This window comes from Equus caballus, chromosome 12 (genome assembly GCF_041296265.1).
Source record: "Equus caballus isolate H_3958 breed thoroughbred chromosome 12, TB-T2T, whole genome shotgun sequence".
Taxonomy (NCBI): domain Eukaryota; kingdom Metazoa; phylum Chordata; class Mammalia; order Perissodactyla; family Equidae; genus Equus; species Equus caballus.
In genome coordinates this window covers 5,837,194-5,862,387 of record NC_091695.1, presented here as the reverse complement: position 1 = coordinate 5,862,387, position 25,194 = coordinate 5,837,194, and the positions used below count along the sequence as shown (strand labels likewise).

General features: G+C 35.4%; 1 long non-coding RNA gene across 2 annotated transcripts in view; it reads left to right on the top strand.

The window, feature by feature from the left end:
* Window positions 1-25,194, top strand: part of LOC111775889 (uncharacterized) — a 96,121-nt gene that overhangs the window by 28,854 nt on the left and 42,073 nt on the right. For both annotated transcript variants that reach the window (XR_011423618.1, XR_002811852.2), the window contains exons 3-4: window positions 12,507-12,611; window positions 12,999-13,078. This is a non-coding gene — a long non-coding RNA (uncharacterized lncRNA). The remainder of the gene's footprint in view (window positions 1-12,506; window positions 12,612-12,998; window positions 13,079-25,194) is intronic.

The window sequence follows — 25,194 nt, the reverse complement described above, 5'->3', positions numbered from 1 at the left end:
ATGGCTTAAACAAATGGACATCTTGCATTGCATAGTCTCCAAATGAGAATTTAACTCTTGAAAGATTATCTTTGAAATAATTGGTAATCATACAGGAATATGCTTGGGTCTTGTCCAAATCAAAAGATAAAACAATTGCCTTTCAGTATATTTATCCTCCTTCCAAATATTCCTGAACCATCACGGTGACTTTGCACTGATTCTAGACAAATATGTGAATAAATAGCTATTTACATGTGATATTAAAGTACAAAAGTATTTCCATGGAAACCTCCTAATGATTATTTTAGGGAGAAAAATGAAAACTGTATTTTAAACCCCATTTTAATTACATTTCTGTTGTAATGAACTTTTAACTCATGATTCAATTGGTATATGTGTGAAACAAAAAGTGTCACTCTTTGCTTTGTTCTTAGAAAACTCATTAAATTGTGTGATTCTGTGAATAGAGGTACCTTTTGGTAAAAATCAGCTTTTAATTTAAAATTAAGTTGGCATTTTCAGTATCTCCCTTAAAAAGGAACATTGACTCAATTAGAATGCCAAATAAGTCAGGCATTTGTTTTTGTAGACTTCTAGTTTTAGAAATAAAATATGTGGTATTTTTCACAAGAAGTTTTGGAGGGATATTATAGACTGAATATCTCTATTCTGGGGAAAAAGCATGCACTTTTAATTAATGGATTTGGTGGCAAAAAATAATGTCAACTCAATACATGATTCTAACAGCATCTTTGATTGTGTGTATGTGATTTTATGTGCAGAAATCTTGATGTGCTCATCACATACAGAAAAAAAACACTCTGGGAAATGAGGCAGAGAATTTTGGAAAAAAATAGGCAAAGATGTTAGATATGAAAGCTTGAAGTATTTCATTGTTTGGAATGGATGAACACTTAAATTGATTTTTTTTAAATTTGCTTTCAAATTCATCTATTCTCTTCTTCTTTGTATCTCTCCTATATACCTTCCTTCTATCAATAACCCTATCAATCATTCCCTCACCCCTCTTCTTCTTCAAACACATATTTACCATCTCGGGAATCAGGAAAACCATCCTTGTTGGACAAATTCTGTACCACTCATGACTATCCATGAAAAGGGAGTAACTGGTTACTTTCTATTGACAGGAGACAGGAAATAAAGTACATAAGTAAGACTGATAGCAGGTAAGGTAGTGGCAAGTGCTAAGGAGAAACTTTAAGGTGATAAAAGAGGATAGGATGTATGTATGCTGGAGGGGGGTTTAGTGCTGATATTTTTGACAGAATATGTAGGGAATATGTCAAGAGAAGATGAGTAAATACGTGACAGGAGAGAGGAGAGTATCCATGAAGATATCTGCAGAAATATCCATCTTGTTAACCAGCGATTCAACAATATGCATTCACTATTGGCAAGTTCACCATGAAATTACTCTGAATTTTGAGTCAAAACTCTGGTTAGTGGTATTTTCTTCTGCATGTGTATCTCTCTCAAGGACAACTTCAGGAGGAACATGATTTAGAATTTCTGATCCTGCCCACACTCTACACCCACTGGGGGCACTGCAGTTAGTAGGGGAATTCTCAGAAGACCTCTTTCCTCCCTTCTTCCCATCATGTCCTTTCCCTAAGGCAGTTCAATCACGAAAGCCAAAAAAGCAAAATGCACGAGGCAATTAGCCAGATTCTTCATGCCCTAGGGATGGTTCTTGCCTACACTTGGCCTACATTTGGCACTGGAAGCATCATCATTTTCTCCTATGATGAAATTTTCTTATTAATTGGCAGAAGTGCTCTCCATGGGGATAGGAAATTGTTGGGTTAGCATTATTTGGAATAGTTATTTTACTCCAATCCACTAACTGTCAGTTCTGTAAAAATTAAAAGACAAATAAATATTATGCAAATAAATACTCTGGGGGTATATTTAGATGCTGTACACTTCAATTTCTAATTGAAAGATTTGGAAAGTAGACAAGGCGTTACCTACAACAGAGAATGAGGAAGCATGCACACAAAAAATAATGCTTTTTTTTCTACCCCAGGTGATGTGACAGGCTTTGCAATCAGAGTCATTTGTTGTGGCCAGGTTTCAAAGATTTAATCTCAGGCACTCAAAACCTAGTGAGAAATGCTGCAAGAATGACCTTTTCAAGGTGATGGTTTGTTAATTGAGAATACTGACAGTTTTCAATTCTTCAGTTGTGTATAGATATTTGTTGTTCTGGTGAAAAGATAGTCTGTTCACAATATTCATATTTGTGAGTGCAAGGACAATAGACCCTTGACATTGAGCAGAGAGTCTGAGCAGTTCTTATTGAGATGCAAATACTAAGAGGTTTCCTGACTCACCACCCAGCTACCTGATTCTGCCTGCATGGGGCAGCAGAACAGCATATGAGATTCAAAATGACACTTGAAAAGTATTGTCTTATTTAATCTTAACTACTCTGAGATGTCAAAAGTATATTTTCATTACAAATAACTATATGTCATGGTTGTTGGTGTCCCTTACTAAAATGCAAAACCTCAAATGTTAAACATATGAATGTAAGAGATTTACTGTATGTATATGTATATATGGCAAAGACATTTGGGTTATGGAGTTTTACTTCATTATATATATTTCATAAGTTTTTTTGGAGGCATCCTGTCTTTAGCCTCTTATTGGGAAAACCTAATGTTGCTTTGGGATCTTTCTGTTCCTTTCTATTCAATTCCATAAGGAATTGACTCTGTAGGGGAAGAAGACCTATTCCTCTACCCTCTAGGTCCTTCTGGCTGGTCTAAGAATCAAATTGACATGAGACAGAATAACAGGAGAAAATCAAACCAAGTTTCATAATATGTATGCATGGAAGAAATGCAGGAAAACTGAATAACTCGCCAAAATGACTGAAGCCACCATCTTAAATACCATCTAAGTTAAAGATAAAGGAGGATGTTGGGTATAATGGCTTGGGACTTCAAAAGGGAGGAAGGCAGTTTACATGGAGATGGAAAAGCAAATGTTTGATAAACACGTGTTCCCCGGGCCATCTATAGACAATGTGACCCGAGAGACAGAACTTTGATTAAAATGGGCTTAGCGAGGATCCTCCCAGTCTGCCAATACCCAGAGTTATCTATGGGGAAGGCCATCCTGAGGACAGGCTTTCTATCTTAAATTCTTTTAGGCAGTTAGGGGGAAGGTCAAAGTTTCTTCCCGACTCTTTTGTCCTTAAAAGTAATCAAGCCAAAGAGACACATTTTGAGGTGGCCAATTCCAATCCTTCACAACCCATTTGTACAACATGATATTTTGTCAACAATTTGTATAGTGAGCTTTGAGTTCTGGAATCTTTCTTGCTTTAATTGTTGACTTTTCCACAAGTCCTGTTGTAGAAAAAAGCAGGATGAGGTAAGTGGGCTTATTTTCCCGGCATCTTAAAGCACGTATTTATCATATTTATTCTGTAGCCATTCAGGAAGTGAGAGCTGGTCCTTGACTGCTTGCTCACACAGATGTACATGGTGCTGTAAATACTTCTCACTGAGCTTTTAATTCTGCAACTTAAAATTCCCAGTTTCTGAAGACTTGCTAATTAAGGTGTATTGACATTCTTTTTCAGAAAGCATACGGAGTTCTTCTTGAGTTTGGAACCATTAATATAGGTTATATGAGCTCTCCACTTTCTCTATTGCCGGAGACCTTGGATTGTAGACGTTAACTGAAATTACTTAAAGGTAATTGCAGCTCAGGTTCAAAAAAACACATTGTGTTAGCCAGTGTTAAAAATAAATAAAACACAAGTAAACCTGCAAAGGATATTATGGTAACATCAGCTTCTTTGCCCATCACTTAGTAGTTTCACTCAATCTACCATCATCAATTTCTTATACTACTATGACACAGGAACATTTCTGCAAATTATTTTATGAAAATGCTCTCCAGGAATTTTGCAACTGCATGTAGATGGACAAAGAGTTTGTTTGACATTAACTCCAACTACTTTATTAATGTTTTGACTTTTTTAAATGTCCAATAGGGCAAAACAAGAGAAATGTCAATCTTTTTAAAGTACTTTTGCTTGCGACTTCTGCATCAGGATGCCTGATGTGGTGTAGGAATAGCAACAAAGTCTTCTTAGAATGTTTTCTTATAAATGTTGGTGGTGAATCTGGAGTGAGCAAATACCTGTCGCCAACAAATAAGTTTTGTATAGAGATGTGTTCTGATGTTGCAGTTTCAGTGATAGGAAAATATTCTGAGTAAATACCCATATTAAGGATCTTCCTCCAGAATGTAAATCAACTAACTGCTTTCTTCACGGAGAAAGTTTTATGATGAAAAAAAATACTTAGTTAATTAATATAACGACTGTGCTTGGTAATATAGTAAAATTTGTGAATTATGTAAAGACTATAGTGTTAAATTAGAGTTTATTCTCTTTAATATGTGATAATATGAATATTGATTATTAAGAATTACATCCTTAAGTATGATGGTTATTGAGGGGAAATTTTCTGCCAATCATGTGTGAACTATGCAACAAACTCTTAGTGTTTCTGCAAGAGCAGAAAATGGTTTGGACTCAACTTTTAATAGGAATCAATAGCAGACATGCCTATTTTTCTGACTTTTTTGTTTTTGTTTTTAATGATCTTAGAATTTCCCTATAGGAAAGTTTTGTCACAGGAATTGAAATATAATGCTATACACGCCAAATATATATAATGTTATAAACCAATGTTACCACAATAGAGAAAATAAATTTTAGCCATTTAAAATAAATAAGTAAATAAAACTTCATAATCATCAAAAGAAACAGGAAAGTTGTCATTTTTTTTTCCAATGGCAGATGACATCAGGAAAAAGCAAAAGTTAAAGTTTAAAAGAACAGAGTGTCTACAAATCATTATAGCATGCTCCATAATTTAAAGACAATAATCAATGAAGTAAGTGATGTTTATATCATATCTCTAGAAAAGCAGTCACTGAGCATTTTCTACATTTGATAGAATAATTTGAACTTTATGTTCCACCAAAAGAAGATTCAAACGTAGAAAATTCATAAATTTGGTATTCATTTATTTCATGAAAATGTAATTTAAATTTAGCTATAGCTCTATAGCATAAATTGTTGGAATTGGCTACTTACAAGTGACTGAAGTTAAATTTTAGAAAATATAGCATTCAACTTATTTTGGATGAAATAAAATGAATACCCTGAGATTGCTTTAAAAGACCTACTTCTATTCCTCTCAATATATATTTTTTGACCTGGTTTCTCTACTATGAATGTTATTAAAACAGACATTAAAAACTGTAAGATATATGCTATTGTCTGTGAGTAGTACTGTAAGGGTATGTGGATTGTCTTGGAGGAGAGTGGGAAGATTTCTATGAACTTCTTTCCCACTATTCAGATGCATCAGTGACTGCCTCTTAAATTCTATCTACATCCTGCCTTCCTAGGCCTTCCAGTGGCTTTGTACACAATATTTCCACATCACATGATACATACAAGAATAAAACCTTAATGTAGGAACTTCCATATAGTACCACCATGAATTCCACAAGATAGAAGATATGAAGTGAAGTCCTGCCATCAGATCTTTGTTTTACCCAAGAACTACTGTACTTTTGCCCTAATTTGAAGATGATTACATACCCTGTCTGTCAGTTCTTATAGGGAAGTAAATGTTTCCCAATACATTGAAGTATCATGATATTGATAAACATTGCCATTTTTCACTCACTCTCTGTATCCACTTCCTTTATTTGTGACTTCATAGTACTTTCCTCTTGAGTGAGTGGAGCATATTTCCCTAATCCATTCATGTTGGCCTGGCCCCAATTACCTGCTTTAACCAGAGATGTCAGTGGATATGGTGTAAGTGGGAGCTTGAAATTTGCTTATAGAATTTGACTAGCTTACATTGGCTCTTCTGATCTGTCACAAGAAAAATATGGCCCAGTAGCTGCTGGTCCAAGGAGAATGTGGAGACATTTGGAGTGGACCTAAATATGACCTAGACCCTAGAGCTAAGTCCGGATGAGCCCGGCTGAGCCCAGCAGAGCTACAGCCAGCCAGTTCACAGACTAGTGTCTTAGAACCACAAACATCTTGTTGGCCACAGATATTTTGGAGTACCTGCACACAGCATTATTGCAACAATAGAGAGCTAATATAGTAGATTCCTAGAATGAAAAAATCCCTAACTTCTAGCATTTCTTCGTTTCCTATTTAATGCTATTTTAAGTCTTTTCTTCTGGAAGCCTTCTCCTTTAGCAGGGTAAGAGGAAAGAATCAGTTCAGCTATTTCCTGTGAGTTTATACATTATTGTAGTCTGGTGCATTCACTTCTTCAGGGACAAGCATGGCTGGTCTCCTATTATCAGTTCTCTGACAACATAGATGAGGAGCAAAAGTATCAATGTTGTTCTCGTAGCAAGTTTTGTTTAGAAACTTTAATAATAGTAACTTAAATATCTCGTTTGATCTCACAGGCCTTCTGTGAACCCTAATACCCTCTACAAATGTCTTTGCTGCTTAAGGGAGCTGACGTGCATTCTATTGTTTATAGCTAAGAGCTGTGACATTATCAACTAAGATGCAATCTTTGTTTCCCTTTCCTCTTGTAGATTCTGTGTGGGATGATAATATCATCCTCTTAAGTCTCATAAGGCCTCTTTATAGGTGCCTGTCATTTGTCCCAGTTAACAATGGGCTTGCTTCTTTAGCACAAAGTGCTATCCGCAGTAACGTACGTTGCTCCTTCAATAAGTGCTATACCATTAGGATCTGACATCAGCACCTTTGTTTATTTCATATGTCCCTTTCCTTTTGCTACACTATTTGTATCATGAAACTTCTTTTGGCTATATTTACATAGATGTTTAGTTCTACAAGGCAGTGCTTCTCAAATACCTCCATGGAAGAATCATTTTTAAAAGATTTCCTAGTTCATTGCGACATTTTGCAAAATATGCTAAGAATGAATTACTAAAAAAGTAAAATAAAAAGCACAGACATTCATAAGAGAAGCTCATATATTTTTATTATTAAATTCAACAGGAATATAATTACATCAATATAATTAAAATAAATAGAGTCAAAAATATAATTAAAATGATGGCACGTATTGTTTATTGAAAGTGTGCATACAGGTGAGTAATCTGGAGAATTTCTATTAGACTTGTAAATTTGCATGCTATAGAATACTAACTAAAGAAAAAGTTATGAGCAAAATAAAGATTTTGTATATCAAATAACTATTCACACACTGAATGAACACCACGTATATTGATATTTAAATTTTGTGAGAAATGAACTTGCTTCTTGCCTGTTAACTGCAAGTCCCAGGAGGATCTGGATTACGGGTAAAATTTTCCTTCTGATAACCTATGGCACGTGAGTTTATTCCTCTGATAGTATAAGTGAACTGGTCATTAGAAAAGACTAAATTTAAGTAATTTAAGTTACAGCGATTCTTCTTTTCCACAGGTCTGCAGACATGTTGTGGTTCTAGTGATCTAAGTTAGGAGTAGTTGGCCATGGTGTCAGACTGTGATTTGGTTTCAGGTCCTCCCCACCCTTAGACTGGCAGCTATCTGGGGCATGCTCTTCTCATAGTGAGTCATAGGAGCACAACAGACCAATGTAAATGATACGTTATACCTCCAAACCTCTACTGGATCAGAGCTACCGACATCCCATTGTTAAAGCAAACTCCATGGACAACTCCAACATCAACAAAGCATGGAAATATATTCCACTTACTCTGGAGAAAGAATTGCAAAGTCACATTTAAAGCATGTGGATGCCAGAAGTGAGTGAGAACAATTATCCAATCTACTACGTCTACTTTCATTGGTATCCATTTGCTTTGCTGTTACTGCTGAGACAGGGTTATTGCATAAGCCAGCACAAATCAGGGTCAAAGCATAATTATTCTTGGCCAAAGTCATAGTCATATGTGCTCTGGAATTCATGGTGATATTTAACAGATAGTTCCCACATTGTGGTTCTGTTTTTATACATTCTACATAATGTGAGGATAATTTACACAAAGGCACTTGAAGGCACATGAAAGAAGAATATAGATAGAAATCTAGGTGAAGTCAAGTGGCAGGTGAGAAATAACCTTGGTGAAATGTGACCACTCTCCTCCAAGACAGACCATGTAGCCATCGCTGGGCTCAGAAAGAATTATCCTGACCCTCTTTATAAATCTCACAGAGAAAAGGAACATATGCTACTACATTATATCTTAAAAGACCACATTATTTCAATCCATTTAGAAAAATGTGTAGCCACTTCAATGCCACTATTATCATGACCTATAGTAGAGCTGCTACATTTTCATTTAAACTACCTGAACTTTTAGTGGCAATACAGCAATGTGATTTTCCTGAATTTGATGGTTTGGTGATATTGTGGTTACATAGGAGAATGCCCTTTTTTGTAGAAAATACATCATAATGTATTTGGGTATTGGGGGCATCATGTTGGCAGCCTAATATCAATAGATTCAGGAAAAAAATAGTTCCTTGAACAGTTCTTGCAACTTTTTCATAAGATTTTTGTGTCAAAAGAGAAATTTTTAAAATCTACATTAGTAACAAAAACATAACATATTAGGAATAAATGTAACAAAGGCATTAAGACTTTTATGTACAAATGATAACCTTTTATTAAAAGACATTTAAAACTAAATAAGTAGATATACAGTCAGCCCTACATATCTGTGGGTTTTGCATGCATAGATTCAAACAACCTGGGTTGAACATTTTGAAAAAAAAATTCCTAAACCTAAACAACACAGTATAACAGCTATTTACATAGCATTTACATTGGGTTAGGTATTATAAGTAATCTTATGTAAGTATTACAAGTAACAACACAGTATAACAGCTATTTACATAGCATTTACATTGGGTTAGGTATTATAAGTAATCTAGAGATGATTTAAAGTGTACAGGAGGATGTGCATAGGATATATGCAATTACTACACTATTTTATATAAGGGACTTGAGCATCCATGGATTTTGGTATTGACAGGGGTCCTAAAACCAATCCCCCATAGATACGGAGGGATAACTGTATTATGTTCATGGATGGGAACTTGTAATATTTAAATATGTGAATTATCCTGAAGTTAATCTATTTATTAAACAGATTCTAATATAGTTAGTAACAGAGTTATTCATGGAACGTGGCAAGTTAATTCAAACTTCTCATGGAAGAGTGGAAAGCTGAGAATAGCAAAAATTCTCTACAAGAAAAATAAATCAGGGGACTTTTTATGATATAACAAGTCTTATTATAATGTTTCAGATAGAGAGCTCAGAAATAGACTTATGCACATATGGAAACTAGCTTTAAAGCAGATTTGGCACTCAGATCAGTGGGGAAAGGATGTATTTTTCAAAATAGTATTATGATAACTGGTTATACGATTAGATTAATTTTTCTCACTGGGAATTTTTAGTGTCTTTTCAGTCCCTTCATTGCTCTGAAAATCATGAGGATACCCCTTAGAGTAGATTATTTTCATTCATTGTGCAGGAAGTGTGGTAAGCATTTTGCTTATGAAAACCAATGCAATTCATTCAATCTAGATAACTTTCTTGAATTAATTCTTTGGTAGTTTCCACCCATCATTTTTTTTTTTTTTCTGCTTTTCTTTTAGGCACTCCTATTATTCAGATATTGGTCCTTTTGTACTGATCATCTAATTTTATTTTATCTTCTATTTTAAGCCTATTTTTCTTTTATTGTATCTATTGAGAGATTTCCACAACTTTACTTCCCGACCTTTGTATTGAGTTTTAGTTTCTTCTATATTTTTAAATTTCAAGGGCTCATTTTGTTCTCTAAATACTCCTTTTCATAGCATGCTGTTCTTTCAAATGTGCAATGTGTTCTTTTTTTCTCTCTGCAGAAATTAACTATAGCTTCTTTTTTGTACTTTTACTCTCCCTGTCTTGTTGCCACTTATTCCAAAGTCCTTTTAGAAATTTATTTATTTTTCTGTATGTCCGGATAGAAAATTTCCTCAAATATCTGTTGATATTTGGCTACTGCCTATAATTAAGAAGGGAAAGTCTAAAAAGTTCCTGGGCAGCTCCATGAGTTGATGAGCTAAGTTCCCTGGTGGGTTTCACTCTAGATGATGTGATCGGAAATTTCATTTGGGAACCCAAACTGTCAGGAACTGTATGTATATGCTTGTGAATGTATATGTTTATGTGAATGTCTCTATATATGTATACACACATAGACATTTTTTATTTCTGGGAAGAATCTTTTATCTTCTGGCTGTAAATTATAAGTTTCTCTATCTTTGTCTTGGGCCCTGAGCAGGTGATAATAAGAGTTGTTAACATATATATAGTGCTTATTTTTGCCAAGCACTGTCATATGTGCTTTTCATATATTCACCCATTTAATCTTTACATCATTTGAATAACCATGATGATACTCATTTTCAGATGAAGAAATTGAGGCACAAAGAAGAAAACGAACTTACCTAAGGTTGTAGATCTTGTTAGATGCAAAGCTGGGATTCCAACTCAAGAGAATATGCTCCAAAATAGGACATACCTAGTTTCTTATCTAGGCATGCACTTAATCCCCCAACTCTGCCTTCTTTTTGATGAAATTGCCCTCTTCAGTGCCTTGTGTTCCTACAGTTCAAAGTATTTATTGTTGACTCTTTCCAGATGATATATCTTCAATCTTTTTTTAGTGCAGGAAAAGAGTCATTGCCAGTCTGAGTTAGTTGGTTGAAGATCAAAGTGTCCAACAGCTTCTTAAACAGATTTTCAAACTATCCTCCTATTTTTAGCTCCCTCTAATCCTACTTACAGGGGCTGTAGTCCAGCAAATTCCTGCACATTTCTAGGATAATGCAATGCAAAGCAGGTGGTTCTCTGTCTTCCTCTCTGGCTATCTTAAGTTTCAGCTTTCTCTGGTCTTCTAAATTTGTTACCACTATCCATCTGTTTTGCATTTCCATATTTTTTCTTTTCCACTTTAATTGTCCTTATATGGTATTTCTTTTTAAAAAAATCACTTTACACTCATTTCCATGAGAATATAAGAGGAAACTGGGGTGGAAATATGTGTTTATTCTCTCATGTTTAATAAGAACTCATCTTCATCTATTTTTCATGGCACAAATTACTCGTGACTCACCTCATGTTTGTAGAAGGTGGACTCCATAGCTGAAAATCAGGCACTGGATAAAGAAATTTCCCTTTTTTCATCTAAAATTTTCTGATTTCAGTTTGTGGAGACACACAGTAAATCAGAGGCCTGATCCTGAAGATTGGCTGGAAATGTTGCATCTGCCACATCAGTTAGGCAGTCTCTACTGTGCAGAGTGTGCAAGTTCCGAATCTCAGTTGAAGATAGAGGAAGTAAGGATGACTCTTCCAGGCTCTACTCCAAAGAGCGTGAGCTTTGATGCAGCATCTGTTTGCCTATTTCAAGGCCCTAATCTTTAAGCTACTACAGCCTTAAGGCTACATATATTAAGTCTGTTGGAAAAAAAGACAAAATAACTCAACAAAGAGGAAACTATGAAGAAATTTAACTGTGTAGTGAAGCGATGCTTAGCTTCTGCTTCCCATAAAAATTACCTGTGTAGTTTCTTTTTTTTTTTTATATGGAAGATCATTCCTGAGCTACCATCTGTGCCCATCTCCTCCTATTTTGTATGTAGGACACCTGCCATAGCCTGGCTTGATAAGAGGTGCATAGGTGTGTGCCCGGGATCTGAACTAGTGAACCCCAGGCTGCCCAAATGGAGCATGCAAACTTAACCACTACGCCACCAGGCTGGCCCCACCTGTATAGTTTTTAAAGTCATGATTGAAAGGCTGCCCACAAGCCCAGCTGAATCTGAATCTCCAAGGGTGGGATCCAAGTAACAGCAATTTTTAAGGCTCCTTAAGTGATTTTAACATGCAGCCTTGTGCCTTGGTCTTATGCATGGTTTGAGCAAAGATGAAACTCACAATGAACCTGTTAAAGATACCCAGTTGTCAGTTTCTCTGTGATCATCCCTGGATCTAATAGTATGAGACTAATTCATTTATAGAGCAAACTGAAGATAATTGATCTGTAATTTAGTGTTTGGCTATTCTCTCCTGTTGGCATTCCTTTCACAGCTCACTCACTTCAAGCATTACTTCTTTGCTGAGAAGTTATTTTTCTAAGACCTCTTAAACTCCTGCTATAGGCTTGTGAAAGAAATATATATGTATGATTTTTTTCTTTCTAGCAAACTTTTTAGCAATTGGAGACAACTCTTATAGCAAGGTGACTTGGAAGGCGGAATATAAATAACCAGATCCCGAGCTGCTGCATTAATTGGTATAGATGGAAAGTGGGAAAGTGAATTTCAGTCTTGTTGGATTTTGTTATGAAGCAAACTCTCTCTTCAACAGCCATCTTAATTTAATTACCACTTTATCCATTACTGGCTGAGTTTGTGACGATGGCAGCTTTATGTGTCTCTCTTAATAGGAACTGAGCGGAGCTCCCACTTCAAGTGTCAGGGTCAGAGGAGCGGTGGTGAAGTGCCTCAGTACATCACTTGAGTGGAAGAGCTTTCCAGTTAATATACTTAGGGTAAGTATGAGCTGCTCTGCTCCCTCCCCTCCACCCCTTTGAAACAGCATCCTGCTGCCTCGTAACTGTGTTGGGAAATACTAAAGCTCATTTAGGAAACAGTTGGTAGGAAGGGAGGAAGGGCCTGGAGTTTTAAAGATTTGAATAAGAGAACAAATGTTAAGGTCCTTTCAATACCTGAGACATCAGTTCAATCAAAAATTGGAAGTAGTCATTATGGGAATAAGCACAACAGAAACGGCATATATAAATTATTCCTGTGAAATAAATGGAAACACCACAGTGCAAGTACATGCCTATGCTCATTACAGGTTTGTGGAGGTGGACTGAGTGAAGAATATGACTGCCAAGCGTGCGTCCTCATTTTATCTCCTGTTATTCCCACAGATTTACATGAGGTTTATCTCCAGCCAGTGTGAGATCTGAAAGCAGTTTCAACAGAGCAGATTCAAGAAATAAAAGACCAGGTAGGGTCTTACTTATTTCTCATTTCAATCCCAACCTGTAACCCTAAAATTCATTCACAGGATAGAAATAATTGCGGTAATTTTGTAATGCTTGGGTTTTGTTAAAGAGAGTCATTTGGGGCGGGCCTCATGGCCTAGTGGTTAAGTTTGGCATGCTCAGCTTTAGTGGCTCAGGTTCACGGGTTTGGATCCTGAGCGCTGACCTACACCACTTTTCAGGCATGATGTGGCAGCAACCCACATATAAAGAAGAAGAAGATTGGCACAGATATTAGCTCAGGGCTAATCTTCCTCAAGCAAAAAAAGAGGAAGATTGGCAACAGACGTTAGCTCAGGGCAAATCTTCCTCAGAAAAATAGAAAAGAGAGAATCATTTCATTTATGCTTGAAACAAAATTGCTGAAATTAATTGACCATAAATTTAAACACTGTATGAACAAATCACGGAACCCTAAGAGATTCCCGTTGGCCAGCCCAGGATACAAAGTGGGGTGAGTAGTACGGGGATGAATGATGAAGAGAGACTAAAGTTCGGGAAGCAAAATGCAAAGATAATATACTTATGCTTGCAAAAACTTTGCCAACTGTATTCCCAAACCACTTTATCAAATAGCTGATGTCATTATGAAGTAATTTCGATTATGACAGTCAAATACAAAGAGTGGACAAATTTAACGTGTGTTAAAATGTATTTCAAACAGCACAATATTGTAGTTTGTTTTAGAATAGGGGATGATTCTGTTTTCCAAACCCGCATATAAGTAACTGAAACTCATCTTAAAAAGGGATGCAGGAAAATTGACATGATGTCTGCCACATAATAGGCACTTTTATTGGTCAGAATTCTTTTGGCCGCAATTGACAGAAAGCTCAAAAATGTTAAGGAAAAAAACACCAAGAAATGTATTACCTTATATAATTAAAAATTCCATTATTTATCCATAAGCAATTTATAATTAAACCCTTTGACCAAGATAAATGGAATACCCTCCAAGTAGGAGGAGGTAGATATGGGCAAATAAAATAGTCAGTGTTATCATCAGCAATCAAGTAATGCTCACTGAATGAATGGCCATGTTATGAATGGGGTAAAAAGAAAATGGTGAGAAGAAGTGCTTGAACAAATTTAGAAGACTGAGGCAAAATTAATGCTTTTCAGTGTATCAGAAGAGTACTGCAATGTCCCCTTTATTTTTATATTTTGGGTTAAAAGTATTTTCTTTTTTGCATTTAGGTATTTGCAGTTTTACACTAGAGATAGAAATGTGTGGTGATTTCTGATGTTTTTATATTTAAAGGTATCCTGTTCCCTATGAACCGTTACTGCTTAGAATGTGGGCTATCAAAATCAAATAGTTTCGGAATCAAACCAGGGCCTTGTTTTTTGTTTGTATGCTTTTGGTTTTATTCTCTTTTTCTTCTCTATATAACAGGACCTCCTCACCCATCCACACCATTTGTGTGTGTGTGTGTGTGAAATAGGGCTTAGCAGAAAGGGAACAGAAAATGATCTAACTATGCACCAAGAGCACTCCACACTGAACAGATATTCTCTGTAGGACCTTGGATGATTAGGCGAACAACAAACCATCCAAGTCCAATAGTAACTGGGATTGTCACCCTTTACTACATCTCAGGGTTCCCAGTAGAGGGCAGCCACGTTGAATTGCAATAACAGCTCTATTTGCAGCGTTTCCTAGGGGCATATAGAAAAATTAGTCATTCTGAATGCATCTTGCTAGACATGATAAAATGAAACAAATTAATAAAATAATACGGAGGCTCTAAGAAAATAAAATCCTCTAAAAACATACATAAATAAGTGATGAATCTAGGCCCTAGAAAACTATGGTTTTCATGAAATTTGAGGTTTAAAATATTTTAAATATCTTAAATAAAGAGAACACGGGATGCCCTAGAGTGAGATGGAGGCTTTAAAAATGTGACTGTGTATTTGAATTTCCTGTAACACTGACATGAGGATGCTAATAGAGCAGTCCAGGGAAAATACTCAAGGAACAATATAGTGAAAATTAAGAGATTCTTTGATGAATTGTTTTGTTCATTTACTTGTTTATACGCTTATTACCTACATCTATATCTATCTATATCATCTCTACCACCAGAGTGTAAGCTCTTTGTGTGTGGGGATATTGCCTGTCTTGTTCACTTCTATATTATTAGCATCTGAGATGGTGCCAGGCATATAACCCTCATTCCAAAGAAATATTTTGAAATGAATAAATAAATAAATACTTGGGTAAGGATTTTTGGAAGACTTTGAAAACCTAGTTGGAATATCCAAAGGATGGTTGTTAAAATAAATGATTTGTATTTCTTGTTCAGCCAACTGAATATATGTGAAAAGGAGAGGATATAGGATGAATTTAAAAGCAGAAAACAGGGATTACATGTAGATATTCAAGAGCCAAATTTGAACTAATTGATCTGATTGATAGCTTAACTGTGGAGAGCAAGACCATTTCAAACTCTGCTGGGGGCTCTACTTTTAAGTATTTAGGGTAGGATGGAAGGAACTGACATAATTTTTGAGTAGAACAATTTATCTTTATTATTTACATGCTCTGCTATACTTGTCCACAAATCAGGGAAAAATGTCAACTGTAATTAGCTAGTTTGAGGTGGTACCTTAACTCTTAGGCCAAGATTTCTACATACCCTTTAGCAGATAGAACTTCCTTGGGAACGCGCTCAATTCATTCCCAACCTAGGAGGAAGATTTCATTTGCATACACACACAAATACATACACTTGTACACACATATTTAGACACACAAAGATACATCTTTTTGCTTCACATTGGGACAGGAGTGAGATTTTGGAGTGCTCTCATTTCTAGGCTTTCTCTTATTTTAATAAGTAGAAAAATGAAAGGGCTCCATTAGGAAAACTTAAAATAATTTCATTAAATCCTCACAAAAGTCCTCTCCAGATATAAAATATCATATAAATTTATGGCAAATAGTAATATCACCAAATATTTTGCTTTCTTTTTTTATGTTTCCTAATCCCCTTCCCGTTTGGTGAAATCACATGCCTGTCTGTTATCTTTTCTTCTCTGACCTGGCAACCAAAGGTACTAAATGTCCTATAGGGTGTGGCCACGAGATAGCAGACTTTCATCACCTCAAATCCCAGAATTGCTATATAAGCATTGGTGGACATACAGTGTAAGTGATGATGTTACCATTCAAAATTGGGGTTCACTTGCCCAAGCGCATAAACAAGCCAATTAATTGTGACATCAGCCTTTGGGAAAAGAGATCAACTTTATTCTGCAAGACCCACCTGCAGGGGGAACAGGGAGTGTGTGCCCTCAGATCCGTCTCCCTGATTCAGGATTTGGGGCAAAATTTAAGAGGTTATGGAGAACAGGTTGACATGTGGAAATGCTCGTGGGACAGGTTTTGACTGGTGGGCTTCAAGCATTTATGGTAAGGTTTTAAACATTTATGACAGGGTTCTAAACATTTACAATGAGGTTCTAAACTTTTATGATGGGGTTCTAAACATTTTTGATGAGGTGGGGAAGTGTTACCAAACACAAACACAGATTTGTTTACCTGCCACACAGTAGGGCCAATAACTGAAATGCCAGTCTTGTGGTAAGGAAAGAGGGTTTATTGTTATTGAAATGCAGCCAGATGAAGAGATGGGAGTTAGAACTCAGATCCACCTTCTCGAAGGGAAAAAGATAGGGGTTTTTATGTGGGGTTTTAGGTAGGGGAGGGGGAGCACGTGGCCTTGCTGGTTGGTGTCTTTCCACCAGCTTGCGTTTGGCCCAAAGAAAGAATCTTGATGTCTGGACCTTGAATTTCTGGGAAAGACAACTCACTCATATGCTGAAGAGGGGCAGAAAGACCCGGTTCATTCTGAACAACAGTTGATTATGTTGAATGTGCACAGCTGCAGTTAGCAAAGCTTGTCTCGAAGATTTGCTCTAAGAAAGATTTTTTAACTCCTTAGTTCTTAATTTCAGAAGGAATTTTAACAAGTTCTCTTCCTGAATGAGGGACCTCCTTGCTTCTGATAAGAGTCTGACTTTCAAGTTCTGGTTGTGTTAGGTCTTTGGGTTTTGTGGAAAGGAGGACCTTTGGTTCCAAGATCATTTCAGATCAAAATTTCTTCTTTTGAGCATGCCCTTTGCAGATATTCGAAAGGCAACTCTTAATCACTCTGTTGATAAGAGATGGGGTCAGTTTAACTGGTCTTGCAGGGCCCAGTGGTTACAATGACAGAGACTCTCTTCTTGATCTAACTTTAATAAGTTCCTTTGAGCCCACTGCTGGAATTGGCTGGATACTGAGCTTCCCGCTCTCTGCCCTTGAGCAAGAATCTTGCTAAGTCAGTTTAGTGACAATGCCCCACCCTTAGTATCTGTCCACCATTAACATCTTATCGCCCTGGTCTGCCTTCAGCAAGAATTCTGTTAAGTTGGTCTAAGAAGTATCCCTCTTGTTCTTGATATTTCCTCACTAATTTTTCCATCCACTGACCCCATCCTGCTCCTTTGTTGTAAATCCCCAAGATCCTTGTTGGAGTCCATTTAAGTCTAATCTCTCTCTGTTGCAGTGGCCTCTAAATCCATCGCAATGTCTCCTTCCCCTTAAATAAAGTCTACCTATCATTCTTAAATAAATGTCATTAAATAATTTTTTCTTTAAGAGTAGGAAATAAACTTTGTTGTATTCATACACTGAGATTTTGTGGTTTATTTTATTATTGCAATAGAGATTAGTCTTTTCTATCCTTACAAATATACCACGGAGGTAGTAAGGTTGAGTACAACAAGTATGGATCTGTCAGACACATCCTGGCTTGATTTCTTGTTTGGTTATGTGATATCAGCCTAATACTTAGTTTAACTCAATGCTCTCATTTTTCTAAAAGTTACTTCCTAGGAGAGTTATGAGGATTAAACTAGATAAAGCAATTAGCCCTTTACCAGTTTATCAAAACAAGGATAATTTCCCTCCTTTTTTATTTTACTTTATTTTATTTTTTTGAGGAAGATTAGCCCTGATCTAAGATCTGCTGTCATTCCTCCTCTTTTTATTGAGGAAGTGTGGCCCTGAGCTAACATCTGCCCATCTCCTTCTGTTTTATATGTGGGATGCCTGCCAAAGCGTGGCTTGATGAGCTGTGCTAGGTCCACACTCAGGATCCCAACCAGCGAATCCCATGCCATGGAAGCGGAGTACACGAACCTAACCAGCAGGCCCCCATGCCCTCCCTTTTTAGGTCACATAATTTACCAATCTTAGATTTCGAGAGTATTATTTAAGCAATCTTTTTCTGGTATATCGATACATTGTCATAAGAAACAATGAGGTAAATAGTATTTTCTATCGAATTTTTGAGGAACTGTATGATCAGTTTAATTTCCTCTTCATTGTAAACACTTTATTATTTTTTAAAATAAAAACATATATTCTGTTTAAGAAGTGCCAATTTCTGAATGAGCAACATTGTCTCTAGAACTTTCTTCTAAAAGGACTAAGCTATTCCTAATTCTTCATGCTATTTTGATGGGGAAATTGAACTAGAAATTTGATGAGGTGTGATCTGAACCTCACTTCTACAAAGCCCAGGTTTCTTTAATGTTAATTTTACGACAACAATTCAAAGAACAAAGGAGTAGAGTATTTCAATGCTTCCAGTGTTCTCCAAGTAAAAACAGAACAATTAAAAAAAAATACACATCACAGATCTAAATTACCCTCCTTTATTCTGTCAATAATTGTGACAGCCTGAAAAGTGATTACTCATGAAAGACTTTGTCACCTTTCTGTTAAAATTCATTTAATGACGTGTCCTAGCTTAGATCTGAGTCCTGGTTAGTATTTTTTTTTTTTGACACTTTAGTGTAAATTGTATGGGTATGTGGAGGTGGGATAGTCAGAAAAAATATATTGCCACAGACTTTTGTTTCTATATCTTTATAGTGTAAGCGTGCAGGACCTTACCCTTATTCATAATTACTTTATCTGGAGAATATTTACTTCTCCTTTTTAAATTTATTATTACAATTTTCAGATCATTGGATAATAATTTTAGATGTCATCAATAATTTTAACTTCTAATATAACTTTACCTATTATAGATTGAAAAAAATAATCTTTTGGTCTTTATCCACTAAACACTACTGAATTAAAGTACAAAAGCTGGTATTAAAAATACAAGATATTTTTGATGAGGAAAGAAAAAGATATTCTGCAATAGGTATTTGCTTGTTCAAGAGAATGCAATTCTGATATATATATATATATATATATATACTTTCGTATAATCACCATCTACAATCTAACTTCAAAACAGCAATTGCTATGAATGAAAAATGGCCATTACCTTATGACTCATTCACACTCTGCCCTTCTAATCAGAAACATCAGAAAAGATACGAATTTATGTCAAAATATCACACTTCTTAGATATGCCAGGTTTTTCTTGGCTCTTTGAATAAGTTGCTGGCTACAGTCAGTCAATTGCTCATTGTGTACCTTGTATGTGCAAGCTACCTTGCTCAATGACCACAGCAAAATCTTATAAAATGTGTTAAAAAGTATTGTTTTTTAGAAAGCTTACTGTCTAGCTTAAAAAATAATTCACATGCACACAAAAGATGCTACTGGCTATCTAGATTACATCCTTAATTATCAATGTAAATAATGAATACAATAGGAAGAACTGGAATTGAGTGCAGATCCTGGTTCTGCCGTGTACTGGTTTTATGATTTCTGTGCCTAGGTTCTTTCACTTTTAAATGGTTATATTAGTAAAACCTAGGGTTGCTGTGGGTATAAATTATATTCTATGTAGTATAAAATAATTATTGATATCTACTTTTCTTTTTCCCTCTCTATCTATCTTTGAACACTGCCTGGAACGTAATTTCTATACAAGTATTTTTATTTATTTAAAACTGCATACTTATTTTGTTTAAAATTTTTTTACTGTTGATTATTATTATGAATGTGTCCACCACAGGGTGGACTTAAAATTGTTTGAATATACTTCACTGGGTCATAGTCAAATTTACACCACTGCTCCTTTACTGAGGATGAATACCAAAAGTGTAAGCTGCATAGATGTTGAGTTGAATTGCTGGGAATCAGACCTAGACTGAGACAGGCTAGTTTCAGAATCAATTAGAAACTAAATGATGAAGTCAAGGATGAAGAACAGGCAGCTATAGATAATTCTCTACTGGATACTAATTTACATCAAAATTACCTGAGGTCTAGTGTCTTGATAATGTGGGGGCCTGGAATTGGCCACCCCAAGATATGTCTCTTTGGCATGAGGCTGGTTACTTTTAATAAACTGCAGACAGGAAAGCAACTGAAAAGTAGAATTTACCTACCCTTTGCTAAGAGACATTTACATTGTAAAGGAAATCTCCATCTGTAAAGATGTCTCCCTCTCTGTACCAGGAAGGGGGGGGATGAACTTATCTCTAGAAACTCTTAATCAATGCCAAAGGCAAGGACTTAAATCTGCATTTGTTTACTGTACTTGTGTGGTAATGTCCCATGATTGATTCCCCCTCCACCCCCAACATCCTCCTTTGTCGTTAGCTGAAGATGATATTTAAGGTGGGGGCTTCAGCCATTTTGGCAAGTTGCTCAGCTTGCCTGAGCCTCTCCCTTGTATACACGTTATAAAGCTTTGTTTAATTTTCTCCTGTTATTCTGTCTCATGTGAATTTAATTTGTTCTCCAGCCAGAAGAACCCATATTGGGTAGAGGAAATGTCTTCCTCCCCTACAATAACCATGTTTCATATATTTTGTGCAGTTTTTTTGTTTGTTTTAGTCCAGAGGGTAAATTACGTGTCTGTTATTTTATCTTGGGTAGAGTATCCTTGTTTCTTAGTAGAAAGTGTTTCAGCACCTATTAAATGAAATTTATTCTCAAATATTACATTTATGAGGTATGGTGTTGGTTGCATAATCAATTTGTCAAATTATAAGTCACTTTGTCCAATGACATATCTTGGTAAAAAGGAGAATAGACTTTTATTGAATCTATATAAATACCCATGTTGCCACGAAAATGTAAGGAGTTTCAGCAAAATAGTTCTCTCTCAGTTCTAAGGGGTTATTGAGAGCAGATTTAATTTAAAATGGTAAATTTCAGTTTGGAAAAGCTCTATGTTTAGAGTTAAATGAGCTTCCTCGTTGTCTTAGTCCATTTGCACAGCTTAACAAAATACCATAGACTAGGAGGCTTATAAACAACAGAAATTTATTTCTCACAGTTCTGGAAACTGGGAAGTCCGAGATCAAGGTGTTGACAGATTTGGTGTCTAGTGAAGACTTGCTTCCTGGTTCATAGATAGCTGTATTCTTGCTGTGTCCTCACATGGCAGATGGGACAAGAGAGCTTTCTGAGGTCTCTTTTATAAGGGCGGTAATCCAGCTCATGAACCCTCAACCCTCATGACCTAATCTCCTTTCAAAGGCTCCAACTTTTAACACCATCACATTTGGTGTTAGGATTTAACATACTAATTTGAGGGGGGTGGGGACACAAACGTTTGGTCTATAGCACTCATATATACATAAAATTAGAACAATAAAATAATACCAATAGTATTTCAATCAAATAACCACAATTAAATTTCCCTCACCATTTCATTCAGTCGTATGTAATTTTTGTAACTATGAATCTTGCATAAACAGTCTGCTGTCAGGAAGTAGGTCTGCTTCCTGAGAGAGAAGAGTCTTGGAAATCCTGACTCAGCCCACCCATATTGTATGAATGTTTTCTAATCGTCACCTGCTTGGAAGACTCTTCTAATCATCTATTCACTGAAGCACAGATAATTTAGAGAATCTAGTACAGTCCTTTCACTGGGCATTTTGACTGCCTTTTTTTATTGTTGATGACACTAATTCTAAGCTTTAGTTTGTAGCATGTCTTCTGGCAAGCATCAGTGGGAAGCAGAAACCTGTTTGATTGTTGTTAAATGAGTGAGAAAGAATATCAGAAAGGGAGAGAATAAATTCTCTCTTGGGGTTCAAGGCATGGTATTTCTGGAGTTTGATCAGTGTTCCTCCTAGGAGTAAGAAAAAATGGACAGTGAAGGAATTAAAAAATCTCTAGAAACATAAACTGTACAATTTCTGAAATAGTTATTATAACAATATTTCACCTGTGTAGTCTTTACATAGGAAAAGTTGAGTATTTCCTCTATTTTGATGATTTTCCCACGTAGAGTTTACAATAGTGTTGAACTAATTATGAATATGAAACATAGCAAAGAAAACTAATTGTTCCTATTATCTCTTTTTTTATGTAACAAATCTTTGTGTTTCTCTAGAAGACCTATAGGGGCCCTCCTGAATATATACTTTTATTTTTTATAAATATGGCGTCTGATATTTGAGGCAAACCAAAATATTAGAGCAGATTTGATACCTCAAGATAGGATCATGGATGCTGAGAAACCATATTTGGCTGTCTATTTAATCAGAGCAAGAAAATGTTTTAAGTAAACACAAAATATTATAACAGTTTTCTAAGAAATTTTAGTTTTTCATAAGCGAGGAATATTTTTCCTTTTTTATTTTAATTAACAATTACATATAAAACCAAACCTAAGCAGAGAAGATTATTCTGATAAGGTATGGAATCTCTGCTATGTGGGAAGTTTACCCAGAAGATAAAGCACAATATTTTATTATCCTTCAGGAATTTCTGACATATCAATGTGACACAGAAAAAGCCAAATTTTCATTTTACATTGAGATAAATATTTGTCAGCAAAGTTTTCATAAATCTCCCCCCACCTCCTTAAAATATCTTGAGAATAACTCCATCCAAACTGATTTAACTTTGCCAAAATTTAAAACTCTTCATAGTATCCTTTTAATATCAGATATTATAAACGGACGCATACGTCATGCCTTCCACAATTTGCCATACACCATAAAATTTTCTTCTTTTCTATGTTTTTTTCTTATTTTGGGACAAACTTATACTTTAAGACAAAATCATTTGTTCCTTTTCCTTGAAAAGCAAACCCCTCAATTTTACATACACAGTGTCTTTCTGAATCGTTATTACTCCTGGTACAATTACAGTAATAACTCAACCAAAATAACTGTCCTCTATTGAACAGAGAAAACTAGGAGATATACTGAGTCTTGTCTGTTATATATAAGCACAATTTGAGCAGAATGTTGCAGCTCATAGTACACATAACGCAGGTATATCTGCACATGTCTCTTTTCCACCTATTCAAGTGGCAAGAATAAACAGGTTCATTAACATGACCCAAAGATACGGCCAATTCACACCACCTGCAAATAAGAAGCAAACTATATAAAATTAAAATTATGTTATGCAACTAGGAGTTCACTATTCACTCTCCCTTAGAAATTAAGAATCCAAAGATTATCTATTAACTCATTTTAGTATTAGTTGAAAGATTTTGGTTATCTAAAGAGCTAAGAAATTTTGTTCAATATGATGTACTAGAAAACGTATTTACACTTTTCATAAAAGTCTTGTCAGAATTAATTAATTAAATCCACATTTAGATTTTTATGATCTTAAATGTTGCATATGTCTACTGTTAGTAAACCAGTATCAGTTTAGAAATTTTAGATTGATTTTTCTCTTTGTGAGAAAATAAATCTAAATTTTAAACAAAATAAAATAAATTTTATAAAAATGTATATTTCTCAAATCTTGTTAAATTTTTATATTTTACTCCATAGCAAAAGTCAAATAGCAAACACATAGTTATCATTTATTATGTACAAAATTATTAAAGTGGTATAATTTGCAAAATTCATCTTGATTATGTAATCTTGAATTCTTTCAATATTTCTAAGATAGCAGTGTCTACAATAAATATTTGTCTTGACACTTTTAAAGTATTATGGACTCATTTTATTTACTTTCTGTGAAATTTGGAAATATTTTAATTTGTATATATGCTTATCCAAATCCGTAAAACAGATGGAAGAAAATCTATTTAATTTGAGAAATGTTATCCAATTTGTACTTTCTGGAATCAGGAAAATATTTCACACTCACAACAAAAGTTAAAAGCTTTTCTTAATTACAGACACATAGGCATGTAGACAAATTATATCTTCAATTGTACAACCTAAATCCCAAGTCAAAAATAGACACAAAATAAAAAAAAAAAAAAAAATCAGGGGCCAGCCCAGTGGCGCAGCAGTTAAGTTCTCACGTTATGCTTCTTGGCGACCTGGGGTTCGGCAATTCGGATCCCAGGTGTGCGCATGGCACTGCTTGGCACGCCATGCTGTGGTAGGTGTCCCACATATAACGTAGAGGAAGATGGGCAGGGATGTTAGCTCAGGGGCAGTCTTCCTCAGCAAAAAGAGGAGGTTTGGCAGCAGATGTTAGCTCAGGGCTGATCTTCCTCAAAAAGTAAAAAAATAAAAATAAATAAAAGATTAAAAAAAATCATCTGTTCAGGCATCAAAGAGCTGTTCTCCTTCTCAGTGGGTATGCAATTCTTAATTGATATAAAGTCACAAATAGGCCAACAGGTTGAAAATAATTTTTAAAAAACTAGCGAATATACAGACTAACAAGCCATATATTCTTTCCTCTCTCAACCAACAAAGCATAGATCTCTATAACCTTATTCGACAGAGATTATGAAATTTGTAGACCATAAAATCAAATATCTGATTTGTGTTAATACCAAAGTAGAATAACTTGTTGTCTGTGCACAAACTAAAAATAAACACGGTAAAAAGTAAAGAAAATAACTTAGTCACAAATGTCTTAATTCTATTGTCATTTGGGGTTCACTTATGGAACCAAGAAAACGTATGCCTGGGCTCAAACACCCTGCATGGTGTAGTGCCCGGCCATCCCTGCTTGCTTGGTTCCATCAGGTATCCAGTTGGCATTTCAGGGGACAATCTACAAATTTTTTTTTTTTTGCCATTGACATAAATTTTTACTTCTCTGTTTCACAATAATGTAAGAATTTAATATCTGGTGTTTCCTTATTTTGATGTCACATCACAAAAAAAACAATGAAATGCAAGTAATTATGACCTCCTTCCAGTTCGTACGCATTAAGAAAAGAGAAACAGCTCA